This window comes from Kogia breviceps, chromosome 10, assembly GCF_026419965.1.
Source record: "Kogia breviceps isolate mKogBre1 chromosome 10, mKogBre1 haplotype 1, whole genome shotgun sequence".
Classification (NCBI taxonomy): Eukaryota; Metazoa; Chordata; class Mammalia; order Artiodactyla; family Physeteridae; genus Kogia; species Kogia breviceps.
The window spans coordinates 56,817,368-56,831,236 of NC_081319.1; the positions used below are offsets into that span (position 1 = coordinate 56,817,368).

General features: G+C 37.6%; 1 protein-coding gene across 1 annotated transcript in view; it reads right to left on the reverse strand.

Moving 5' to 3' along the window:
• Positions 1 to 13,869, reverse strand: part of ZCWPW2 (zinc finger CW-type and PWWP domain containing 2) — a 135,956-nt gene that overhangs the window by 121,087 nt on the left and 1,000 nt on the right. The window lies entirely within an intron of this gene.

A 13,869-nucleotide genomic window follows, 5' to 3' on the forward strand; every position in this document is an offset into this window, starting at 1 on the left:
ACAGATAATAGGCTCTTAAATTCCTGTTGAATTGTTAAATATAATCTAAGGTTGACATATAGGCACAAATTGGTTAATTAGGTATGAATGAACAGCAAATTTTAAATTTACATTATAGAGAAGATTAAGGATAAATGCATTTTAAGTTTAGAAGCAAACTACCTAATCATCTGTTAAGTTGAGCACTTCAGAAAAATCATGAAGGAAAGACAAAATAGAGTGCTCTCATTCTGCATTGTTTTCTGCATATTTTAATTTTCTTACCTAACTATAAATACAGCTCATTTAAAAGCAGTCTAGAAAGGAAGTCAAACATTTATTATATGTACTTAGTGTACCAGCACTGAAATGGGTTTTTTCATATGCTGTTTCATTTCATCATTAAAACTATCCTATGAATTATAATATTATTACCATCAACATATACAGATGATAAAATGATAAGATTATTTAACTGATTTGCTTTAATTTAAAAACCTCATAGGAAATGGAGCCAAAATTTAAATCCAGAGCTAAGAATGATATTCAACTGATACACACACAGCCATACTAGTTTTTAAATTATTTGAATATTGGTACTATCTAGCACAGTCTTAACACTGAAGTTCATATTATTTTCATTATTTCATAATATAAATATTCACTCAGTGCTTCTCTTTGGCAAGTATTCTTTTAAGTACTAGGGATACAGTGGTTAACAAGATAGATTGACTTGCCAGTGGATTTTGTCTTGTAGAGGACCTCATTAAATAAACTATAATACAATGTGTTGAGTGGCATGGAGGGGGGTAGAGATTGCTGGGGGCACACGGTAGGGGCATTGACTCTTACTCAGTAATTTTTCAAATTGGCTTAGACATCACCTCTTCTCAGTAGCCTGACACACCCCCTACCTGGAAGTCTCAGGTGAGCCCCCATACACTTCCAAATCATTCTGCATTGGTCTCATAATAGCATTTAATGTTACTTGAGGAGAAGAATTTTGTCTTTCCTTTAGCATTGTCTGGCTCATAGCAAATCCTCAAGAAGTATTTTAGAATAAAGAAAATAGAATTGAGGTCTGAAACAGCAGCAAGGAAGTGAGAGAACAGTTTTAGATAAGCTTTTAGGTATTGAGGTGGGAAATGACAGAGATAATCCTTGTAATGTAGGAGGAAAGTTTATCTTTTGAGAATGAGGAGAATGGCCTGAGATTTAAAAAGGTTTAGAATAATCACTGAGAATTGCAAGAGGAAAGAGAGAATACATAAAAAGGATAGCCTTAAAGATGTGCTGAGGGCTCAACTGAGTGAAGTCTCTGAATTTGTAGTGGTACCAATAGGCATGACTACATAATATCCTCCAAGAATCAGCAGCTCAGATTCAAGACCTCGACGACCAAGGCTGTATTCGTTATTAAATTAATTTTTTTTATATAGCAGGTTCTTATTAGTTGTCTGTTTTATTCATATTAGCGTATATATGTCAATCCCAATCTCCCAATTCACCCCACCACCACCAACCCCCTGCTTTCCCACCTGGTGTCCATGTTTGTTCCCTACATCTGTGTCTCTATTTCTGCCTTGCATACCGGTTCATCTGTACCATTTTTATAAATGCACACATATGTGTTAATATACAATATTTGTTTTAATCTTTCTGACTTACTTCACTCTGTATGACAGTCTCTAGGTCCATCCATGTCTCTACAAATGTCCCAATTTCATTCCTTTTTATGGCTGACTAACATTCCATTGTATATATGTACCACATCTTCTTTATCCATTCGTGTGTGGATGGGCATTTAGGTTGCTTCCATGACCTGGTTATTGTAAATAGTGCTGCAATGAATTGGGGTGCATGTGTGTGTGTGTGTGTGTGTGTGTGTGTTTTTCTGTTATCTTTATTTTTTAAAAATATTTTTTAGCGTATAATTTCTTTACAATGTTGTGTTACTTTCTGCTGTATAACAGAGTGAATCAACTATACATATACATATATCCCCATATCCCCTCCCTCCCTCTCTCCCTATCCCACCCCTCCAGGTGTCCACAAAGCACCAAGCTGATCTCCCTGTGCTATGCAGCTGCTTCTCACTAGCTATCTATTTTACATTTGGTAGTGTATATATGTCAGTGCTACTCTTTCACTTTGTCTCAGCTTACCTTTCCCCCTCCCTGTGTTCTCAAGTCCATTCTCTACATCTGCATCTCTATTCCTGCCCAACCCCTAGGTTCATCAGAAACATTTTTTGTTTTAGATTCCATATATATATGTTAGTATACAGTATTTGTTTTTCTCTTTCTCACTTACTTCACTCAGTATGATAGACTCCAGGTCCATCCACCTCACTACAAATAACTCAGTTTTGTTTCTTTTTACGGCTGAGTACTATTCCATTGTATATATGTGCCACATCTTCTTTATCCATTCATCTGTTGATGGACACTTAGGTTGCTTCCATGTCCTGGCTATTATAAACAGTGCTGCAATGAACATTTTGGTACATGACTCTTTTTGAATTATGGTTTTCTCAGGGTATATGCCCAGTAGTGGGACTGCTGGGTTGTATGGTAGTTCTATTTTTAGTTTTTTAAGGAGCATCCATACTGTTCTCCACAGTGGCTGTATCAATTTACATTCCCATAAACAGTGCAAGAGGGTTCCCTTTTCTCCACATCCTCTCCAGCATTTATTGTTTGTAGATTTTTTGGTGATGGCCATTCTGACCAGTGTGAGGTGATACCTCACTGTGGTTTTGGTTTGCATTTCTCTGATGATTAGTGATGTTGAACATACTTTCATGTGTTTGTTGGCAACCTGGGTAGAATTGGGGAACTCCAGAAAAAATTTTCAACAAACAAAATGAAATTTTCAACAAACAATTTCATTTTGTTTGTTGAAAAATCTAATTTAATTTCTTTCTATGGATCTTACTGAAGTTTAATGTCATCCTTTCATTGCTGTTTATTTGGTAGCTTTATAAAAATGTCTTTCCTCTGAAAAGCTGACTTTATCTTCTTGGTTTTTATAGTGTATATGTGACAGTCACAAAACAGAATTATTTCTTCCTCTCTTCCCATTTTAAACTGGGGAAAAAGTTTATTTTCTTCATAGGCATATATAGAAACTATCATGAAAAAAAAATTAATGGGAAGTAATTTCTTGTCATGTTAAATTTCACATAGGTCTTGTCTATGTGACTGATTTCTCTGTGATAGATTTTACTTCTTTATACATTAAAAAGCTACTTTGCCGGTTTCATCTCAGTGCCTAAAACAATGACACGTGGTAAGTTCTGAATGAATATTTGTTAAGTATTGAATAAACTAATTCATACCTCAGATAGTAAGAGTGTAAGTATCAAGCCTCAGAGAAGGGTTGCTCTTACTTCATTTAGTAAGAAGTGTAGAATTCCCCTTACTGGATCTTTTTTCCTTCTCTGTACAATCTTCCAACACCATCCTGGGGTCTCTGCTGCTGGTCTTCTGTTAGCTCTTCTCATACTTCTTCTCCCTACTCCTTACATCAAAGGCTTACTAAGACTATTAAATTTTTCTTCACCTACATATGTTTCCAAAAGAAAGTCACTGCATTTAGTTTCTATGCATACAGTTATGATATTCATGTTTATTTTTTAAAAAATGAAAGCTGTCAGAAGCTAATTCCTACTGACCGCAAACATTTCAAGTCAAAAAGTTATTATGAAGCACAGATTGCCTGTCCAGGACAAGGCTAGCTGCTAGAGACAGTAGGATATATCCCTTTTATAAATGGAATGTAAATGCCATAGTAATTTGACATCTACTATCAACCCATCCATTTGAAAAGCACATGAACAAGATGTCTTTCCACAGTTAGGAAACTGATATTATTCCTTTTCTCCTTGAATTCATATTATCTCACTTCCCCCACACAAGCTTATCGCAACATATTTTAGTGCTTGAAAATACTTTAAATTGATCATATTTCTCTACACAAAAGAGTACATTTTAAAATTCCTGAGAACATAAATCTTAAAAATTGTCATCAGTATTGTGTTATCATTAATTTACTAGACCACTACTGATCAGATGAGGAACTCAATACAAATTATGATTATAAAATATTGTAAGTCAGTTTTATTGGAAATGCATCTCATACAGAAATGGATAGCACCTCCTCCCCCCATTTAGGTTCTGTATCAGAATGAGTATTATTGGTTGTTAGAAAGAAACAGGGTTCAAGCTGATCCTATTCTTATATTTTGTGTTCTTCCATTCCAAATATTCGGGAGCAGAAGGATTTCTGGTTATATCAATAATCATTCTTCTGAACTACTAAGCTATGTACCAAAAATCACATGGGGTTATGTCATAAAATTATTTTTAATGATCAGCTGACAACTCAATTGAGTTCTTCTGAAGCATTTTCAAAAGCCATTGGAAATTACTACTCTTGTGAAACAATTAGCTACCCAGTTATTAAAATCATTTACTTTCTAAACAAGACTTAGGTCAGATTAAAGGTATTGCTTTAATTGTAGAGTGGGAGAGGAACAATTATAAAAGAGGAAAGGGGAAAGCTGCCCTGGTTTACGCACACTCTGAGGCAGATCAATTTTAGGAAAGAAACATTCAAGTAAACAGTGTGAAAATTAATACCCTTAAACTATCATTTACATAACCCCCTGGAAAGCCTTCATGTACTTTCCAAGGTTAAGGGTTAGGGATCCATGACACCCAGTTTGCCTGCTGCTTCAGGAATATTCACAGATTCAGATACATATAGTGTAACAGAAATCATGAACTTTGATTCTGCAATTCACGACATTCTGTGTGTATGTGTATGTGTTTTGCTGGGGAGGTAGCGGTATGAGCAATGAGATATGGGAGGAAAGAAGGAAAACAGACTATGTAGGCTCAGATACCAGAGTTTTCATTATTGGTAGTATTTTTAAATCTGTTTCGTATCTCTGCCACTGAAACCATTCCCTTACCCCAAGGCTTTTAACCTGGACATGTGATAGGTGGGGAAGAAGAGAGGAAGAATGCTTTTAAGACATTAATGGATGAAATGACATTGAAGCTGATTTTAATATGAAAAGTGACATTGCTATTTCAACTTAAAGGTTTTCACATCTTAATTCTGTTCTGCTGACACTGCAGAGCCACAAATACACAATACTCACAAAACACGGGGCAGAAACACAGAAAACATGATCCCTAGGATGGTATGATTTAATCAAATTAAACTAATATAAAATTTAAATCACGAACCCAAAATTCGCTTTACAAATTTTCCTCAAAAGGTGTATTCTCTTTCCTCTAACAGTAAATATTCGTCACAGCTTAGAAATATATACCTCCCATTAAAAAAACAAAACACAACAGCACTTTTCGTTGTTTTAACATAGTGCCTAAATAAAAAATAAGATTTGAAGCAGCTCTAAAGATGCACAGTTGCCTAAAAACAGGAGAAGGAGGCTGAGCCACAATTGAGTTGTGCCAGGGCCCATATTCTTTGTTCAGATATTGCTTTGAAATCCAACCTAGCCCAGGGAAAAAGGCAACCTCACTGAAGCCAGTCCTCACTCTATCCTTCAGGAGCAGCTCCTGATGGAAAATATCAGGACCTTGGTGACAGGATGGGAGAAGGTGGGACAAGGTGGGGGAGAATCTCTTGTGTTAACTATTTTTTTGTTTACTACAACCTGTAAAACAGGACCTTTTAAAAAGTGCCTTGGGGAGAGATTCCCGCAGAGGATCGGTGCCCACCAGCACTCACCAGCCCAAGAGGCTTGTCTGCTCACCCGCCGGGCGGGCAGGGCTAGGAGCTGAGCCTCGGGCTTCAGTCGGATCCCAGGGAAAGGTCTGGAGTTGGCAGAGTGAAAACAGCCTGAAGGGGTTAGTGCACCACGGCTAGCCCGGAGGGAGTCCAGTTGAAGTCTGGAGCTGCCGAAGAGGCAAGAGACCTTTTCTTCCCTCTTCGCCTCCTGGTGCGCGAGGAGAGGGGTTTAAGTGCACCGCTTAAAGGAGCTCCAGAAACGGGCGCGAGCCGCGGCACGGACAAAAGAGACTGGTGTGGGACGCTAGGGTTGCTGCTGCCGCCACCAAGAGGCCTGTGTGCGAGCATAGGTCACTCTCCACACCGCCCCTCCCGGAAGCCTGTGCATCCCGCCACTGCCGGGGTCCCGGGATCCAGGGACAGCTTCCCCGGGAAAACGCACGGTGCGCCTCGGGCCGGTGCAGCGTCAGTCGCAGGCTCTTCCCGCATCCGTGCCCCTCCCTCTCCCCCAGCCTGTGCCAGAGCCTCCGAATCAGCTGCTCCTTTAACCCTGTCCTGTCTGAGCGAAGGGCAGACGTCCTCCGACGACCTACACGCAGAGGTGGGGCCAAGTCCAAAGCTGAACCCCAGGAGCTGGGCGAACAAATAGGAGAGGGGGAGGTCTCTCCCAGCAGCCTCAGAAGCAGCGGATTAAAGCTCCACAGTCAACTTGAAGTGCCCTGCATCTGTGGAAAACCTGAATAGACAGCGAAATATCCCAAGTTGAGGAGGTGGACTTTGGGAGCAAGATATACTATTATTTTCCCCTTTTTTCTTTTTGTGAGTGTGTATGTGTGTGCTGCTGTGAGAGATTCTGTCTGTATAGCTTTGTTTTCACCATTTGTCCTAGGGTTAGACTGACCCTTTTTTTTTTTTGGTTGTTTTTTTTTTTTCCTTTAATAGAAATTTTTCTTAATAGTTATTTTTTATTTTAATAACAATATTTTATCATACTTTACTTTGTCTTCTCCCTTTCTTTCTTCCTTTCTTCCCTCCTTTCTTTCCTACTTCCCTCCTTCCTTCCTTCCTCCCTCCCTTCCTTTCTTCCTTCCTTTCTTTCCTTTCTATTTTTTTCTCCCTTTTATTTTGAGCCGTGTGGATTAAAGGCTCTTGGCACTCCAGCCAGGTGTCAAGGCTGTATCTCTGAGGTGGGAGAACCAACCTCAGGACACAGGTCCACAAGAGACCTCCCAGCTCCACGTAATATCAGACGGCAAAAATCTCCCAGAGATCTCCATCTCAACACCAAGACCCAGCTTCACTCAAGGACGAGCAACGAACAGTGCTGGACACCCTATGCCCAACAAAGAGCAAGACAGGACTACAGCCCCATCCATTAGCAGAGAGGCTGCCTAGAATCATAAAAAGGCTACCAACATCCCCATACACACCACCAGACATGGACCTGCCCACCAGAAAGACAAGATCCAGCCTCATCCACCAGAACAGAGGCAATAGTCGCCCCAACCAGGAAAACTGCTCAACCCACTGAACCAACCTCAGCCACTGGGGACAGCCACCAAAAACAGAGGGAAGTACAAAGCTGCAGCCTGCAAAAAGGAGACCCCAAACACAGTAAGATAAGCAAAATGAGAAGACAGAAAAACACACAGCAGATGAAGGAGCAAGATAAAAACACACCAGATCTAACAAAGGAAGAGATAATAGCCAGTCTACCTGAAAAAGAATCCAGAATAATGATAGTAAAGATGATTCAAAATCTTGGAAATAGAATAGACAAATTGCAAGAAACAGTCAACAAGGACCTAGAAGAAATAAAGAGGAAGCAAGTAACGAGAGCAACACAATAAATGAAATGAAAAATACCCTAGATGGGATCAATAGCAGAATAACTGAGGCAGAAGAACGGATAAGTGACCTGGAAGATAAAATAGTGGAAATAATTTCTGCAGAGCAGAAGAAAGAAAAAAGAATGAAAAAAACTGAGGACAGTCTCAGAGACCTCTGGGACAACATTAAACTCACCAACATTTGAATTATAGGGGTCCCAGAAGAAGAAGAGAAAAAGAAAGGGACTGAGAAAATATTTGAAAAGATATAGTTTGAAACTTCCCTAATATAGGAAAGGAAATAGTCAATCAAGTCCAGGAAGCACAGAGAGTACCATACAGGATAAACCCAAGGATAAACATGCCAAGACACATAATAATCAAACTGTCAAAAGTTAAATACAAAGAAAACATATTAAAAGCAGCAAGGGAAAAACAACAAATAACACACAAGGGAATCCCCATAAGGTTAACATCTGATCTTTCAGCAGAAACTCTACAAGCCAGAAGGGAGTGGCAGGACATATTTAAAGTGATGAAGGAGAAAAACCTACAACCAAGATGACTCTACCCAGCAAGGATCTCATTCAGATTTGATGGAGAAATTAAAACCTTTACAGACAAGCAAAAGCTGAGAGAGTTCAGCACCACCAAACCAGCTTTACAACAAATGCTAAAGGAACTTCTCTAAGCAAGTAACACAAGAGAAGGAAAAGACCTACAAGAACAACCCGAAACAATTAAGTAAATGGTAATAGGAACACACATATCAATAATTACCTTAAATGTAAATGGATAAATGCTCCCAACAAAAGACACAGACTGGCTGAATGGATACAAAAACAGGACCCATATATATGCTGTCTACAAGAGACCAACTTCAGACCTAGGGACACTTACAGACTGAAAGTGAGGGCATGGAAAAAGATATTCCATGCAAATGGAAACCAGAAGAAAGCTGGAGTAGCAATTCTCATATCAGACAAAATAGACTTCAAAATAAAAACTATTACAAGAGACAAAGAAGGACACTACATAATGATCAAGAGATCGATCCATGAAGAATATATAACAATTGTAAATATTTATGCACCCAACATAGGAGCACCTCAATACATAAGGCAAATACTAACAGCCATAAAAGGGGAAATTGACAGTAACACAATCATAGTAGGGGACCCCACTGTCACCAATGGACAGATCATCCAAAATGAAAATAAATAAGGAAACACAAGCTTTAAATGATACATTACAGAAGATGGATTTACTTGGTATTTATAGGACATTCCATCCAAAAACAACAGAATACACATTTTTTCAAGTGCTCATGGAACATTCTCCAGGATACAGCATATCTTGGGTCACAAATCTAGCCTTGGCAAATTTAAGAAAACTGAAATCGTATCAAGTATCTTTTCTGACCACAACGCTATGAGACTAGATATCAATTACAGGAAAAGATCTGTAAAAAATACAAACACATGGAAGCTAAACAATACACTACTTAATAACGAAGTGATCACTGAAGAAATCAAAGAGGAAATCAAAAAGTACTTAGAAACAAATGACAATGGACACACAACGACCCAAAACCTATGGGATACAGCAAAAGCAGTTCTAAGAGGGAAGTTTATAGCAATACAATCCCACCTTAAGAAACAGGAAACATCTCGAATAAACAACCTAACTTTGCACCTAAATCAATTAGAGAAGGAAGAACATAAAAACCCCAAATTTAGCAGAAGGAAAGAAATCATAAAGATCAGATCAGAAATAAATGAAAAAGAAATGAAGGAAACAATAGCAAAGATCAATAAAAGTAAAAGCTGGTTCTTTGAGAAGATAAATAAAATTGATAAACCATGAGCCAGACTCATCAAGAATAAAAGGGAGAAGACTCAAATCAATAGAATTAGAAATGAAAAAGGAAATGTAACAACGAACACTGCAGAAATACAAAAGATTATTAGAGATTACTACAAGCAACTGTATGGCAATAAAATGGACAACCTGGAAGAAATGGATAAATTCTTAGAAATGCACAAGCTGCCGAGACTGAACCAGGAAGAAATAGAAAATATGAAGAGACCAATCACAAGCACTGAAATTGAAACTGTGATTAAAAATCTTCCAACAAACAAAAGCCCAGGACCAGATGGCTTCACAGGCGAATTCTATCAAACATTTAGAGAAGAGCTAACACCAATCCTTTTCAAACTCTTCCAAAAGATAGCAGAGGGAGGAACACTCCCAAACTCATTCTATGAGGCCACCATCACCCTGATACCAAAAGCAGACAAAGATGTCACAAAGAAAGAAAACTACAGGCCAATATCACTGATGAACATAAATGCAAAAATCCTCAACAAAATACTCGCAAACAGAATCCAACAGCACATTAAAAGGATCATACACCATGATCAAGTGGGGTTTATTCCAGGAATGCAAGGATTCTTCAATATACGCAAATCAATCAACGTGATACACCATATCAACAAACTGAAGGAGAAAAACCATATGATCATCTCAATACATGCAGGGAAAGCTATTCACAAAATTCAACACCCATTTATGATAAAAAAAAAAAGTAGGCATAGAGGGAACTTTCCTCAACATAATAAAGGCCATATATGACAAACCCACAGCCAGCATTGTTCTCAATGGTGAACAACTGAAACCATTTCCACTAAGATCAGGAATAAGAAAAGGTTGCCCACTCTCACCACTCTTATTCAACCTAGTTTTGGAAGTTCTAGCCACAGCAATCAGAGAAAAAAAAGAAAGAAAAGGAATCCAAATAGGAAAAGAAGAAGTAAAGCTGTCACTGTTTGCAGATGACATGATACTATATACATAGAGAATACTAAGGATGCTACCAGAAAACTACTAGAGCTAATCAATGAATTTGGTAAAGTTGCAGGATACAAAATTAATGCACAGAAATCTCTGGCATTCTTATACACTAATGATGAAAAATCTGAGAGTGAAATTAAGAAAACACTCCCATTTACCATTGCAACAAAAAGAATAAAATATCTAGGAATAAACCTACCTAAGGAGACAAAAGACTTGTAGGCAGAAAACTATAAGACACTGATGAAAGAAATGAAAGATGATACAAATAGGTGGAGAAATATACCATGTTCTTGGATTGGAAGAATCAACATTGTGAAAATGACTCTATTACCCAAAGCAATCTACAGATTCAATGCAATCCCTATCAAATTACCACTGGCATTTTTTACAGAACTAGAACAAAAAACTTTCACAATTTGTATGGAAACACAAAAGACCCCGAATAGCCAAAGCAACCTTGAGAATGAAAAATGGAGCTGGAGGAATCAGGCTCCCTGATTTCAGACTATACTACAAGGCTACAGTAATCAAGACAGTATGGTACTGGCACAAAAACAGAAATATAGATCAATGGAACAGGATAAAAAGCCCAGAGATAAACCCACACACATATGGTCACCTTATCTTTGATAAAGGAGGGAAGGATATACAGTGGAGAAAAGACAGCCTCTTCAATAAGTGGTGCTGGGAAAACTGGACAGCTACCTGTAAAAGTGTGAAATTAGAACACTCCCTAACACCACACACAAAAATAAACTCAAAATGGGTTAAAGACCTAAATGTAAGGCCAGACACTATCAAACTCTTAGAGGAAAACATAGGCAGAACACTCTATGACATAAATCACAGCAAGATCCTTTTTGACCCATCTCCTAGAGAAATGGAAATCAAAACAAAAATAAACAAATGGGATCTAATGAAACTTAAAAGCTTTTGCACAGCAAAGGATACCATAAACAAGACCAAAAGACAACCCTCAGAATGGGAGAAAATAGTTGCAAATGAAGCAACTGACAAAGGATTAATATCCAAAATTTATAAGCAATTCAGGCAGCTCAATAACAAAAAAACAAACAACCCAATCCAAAAATGGGCAGAAGAACTAAATAGACATTTCTCCAAAGAAGATATACAGATTGCCAACAAACACATGAAAGAATGCTCAACATCATTAATCATTAGAGAAATGCAAATCAAAACTACCATGAGATATCATCTCACACCGGTCAGAATGGCCATCATCAAAAACTCTACAAACAACAAATGCTGGAGAGGGTGTGGAGAAAAGGGAACACTCTTGCACTGCTGGTGGGAATGTAAATTGATACAACCACTATGGAGAACAGTATGGAGGTTCCTTAAAAAACTAAAAATAGAACTACCATATGACCCCACAATCCCACTACTAGGCATATACCCTGAGAAAACCATAATTCAAAAAGTCATGTACCAAAATGTTTATTGCAGCTCTATTTATGTTAGCCAGAACATGGAAGCAACCTAAGTGTCCATCAACAGATGAATGGATAAAGAAGATGTGGCACATATATACAATGGAATATTACTCAGCCATAAAAAGAAATGAAACTGAGTTATTTGTAATGAGGTGGATAGACCTGGAGTCTGTCATACAGAGTGAAGTAAGTCAGAAAGAGAAAAACAAATACTGTATGCTAACACATATATATGGATTCTAAGAAAAAAAAATGTCATGAAGAGATTAGTGGTAGGACGGGAATAAAACACAGACCTACTAGAGCATGGACTTGAGGATATGGGGAAGAGGAAGGGTAAGCTCTGACGATGTGAGAGAGTGGCAGGGACATATACACACTACCAAACGTAAAATAGATAGCTAGTGGGAAGCTGCCGCATAGCACAGGGAGTTCACCTCTGTGCTTTGTGACCACCTAGAGGGGTGGGATAGGGAGGGTGGGAGGGAGGGTGACGCAACAGGGAAGAGATATGGGAACATATGTATATGTATAACTGATTCACTTTGTTGTAAAGGAGAAACTAACACACTATTGTAAAAGAGTTATACTCAAATAAAGATGTTAAAAAAAAAAGTGCCTTGTGTCAAGTATATGTTTATAAAGACCTGAATCGTTTTGAAAATTTCAGACTGCATTTGTAGTTATAGAAGATGTAATAATGTTTTTTAAAAAAACTGTCCCAAACCTGGCCGGTACAGATGTTTTTTTGGATGACTGTAATTCACAACTCCTCTCTTGCGGTGAAATGAACATTCCTGAAAAAAAAGCCTAAGCAACCTTCCAATAAACTTTATTAGAATTAAGATTTGTTCTGGAAAACCAAACACTCACCTAAGCAGATGACTATTAGTTAAGAGTCTAATGACCTCAAATTCCTTGCTTTCTGTTATCTACTTTAATGATAATTATCTAACCATTTTCTTTTCCCATAAAATGTCCCTACCAAGACTGTATCTTTTACTTACTTATCGGAGGTCTTTTTCCTTACAGCAAGATTGTAATAAAACTTATGCTTATAACAAAGCATAAGTGTGGCAAGTTTTCTTTAATAATTTATTTGCTAAAATTAAAGTGGATGCATAAGTGGATAGAAAGTGACCATTTCAGCTCAATTTAACAAATATCTGGATTACAGTTTGTCATAACCTACCGGGGGTACCACTCTCCCCGCCCCCATTCCCTGGCAAAAAAAATTAGGATGTTTTACTTGACTAAATTGATAGTATTATCAATTTTGTTCAGAATGCGTTCTGAACAAAAAAATTGTATTGTTAATAAGACCCATTTTTTTCATTATTATAATAGGGAAGTGTGTATTTTAAAACGAAAACAGACTGATCACATGGAGTAAAATACTGAGCTAAGTCATCTTATTTACTCAGAGAGAAAAGATAAAAATGAATTTCCCTTCTTTTTCAACAAGTCTCAAATTATTCTAAATTGTGAGTAAAGATTCAACATTTCTAGATCTACAAATCAGAAACCAGATTATCATTCTATTTTTGATGATTTTTCGGGTGCCTCAACTGATTTTGTTAGCATTCTTCAAAAACTAGGCAAAACATATCCTTGGTGGTTTGCTTTTATTCTGTAAAGCGCATTACCGAGCCAATCGAAAAAGGGTTCTTGTCCAAAATATCAAAAACACTGCTCTTATGTCCCAGCCTTATGAACTGAAGTGAATGGATCTTTCTAAATGATTACATTAATATAGATTTTAAAATATTTTTTAAATGTCATGTTAACTTTAATTGTGCTCTTTGTTCATTACAGCTGTCAATTTTCACTTAAATCTAAAGCAAAAAGAGAAGCTTAACAACAACAGAAAAATATTTTAAAGTAAACCCTAGAGCTGAATCCATTCTTGATGAGCTGACTGTTGGTTGATGAATTAGAACTGCGATGCAGGGCTTCCCTGGTGGCACAGTGGTTTAGAATCCATA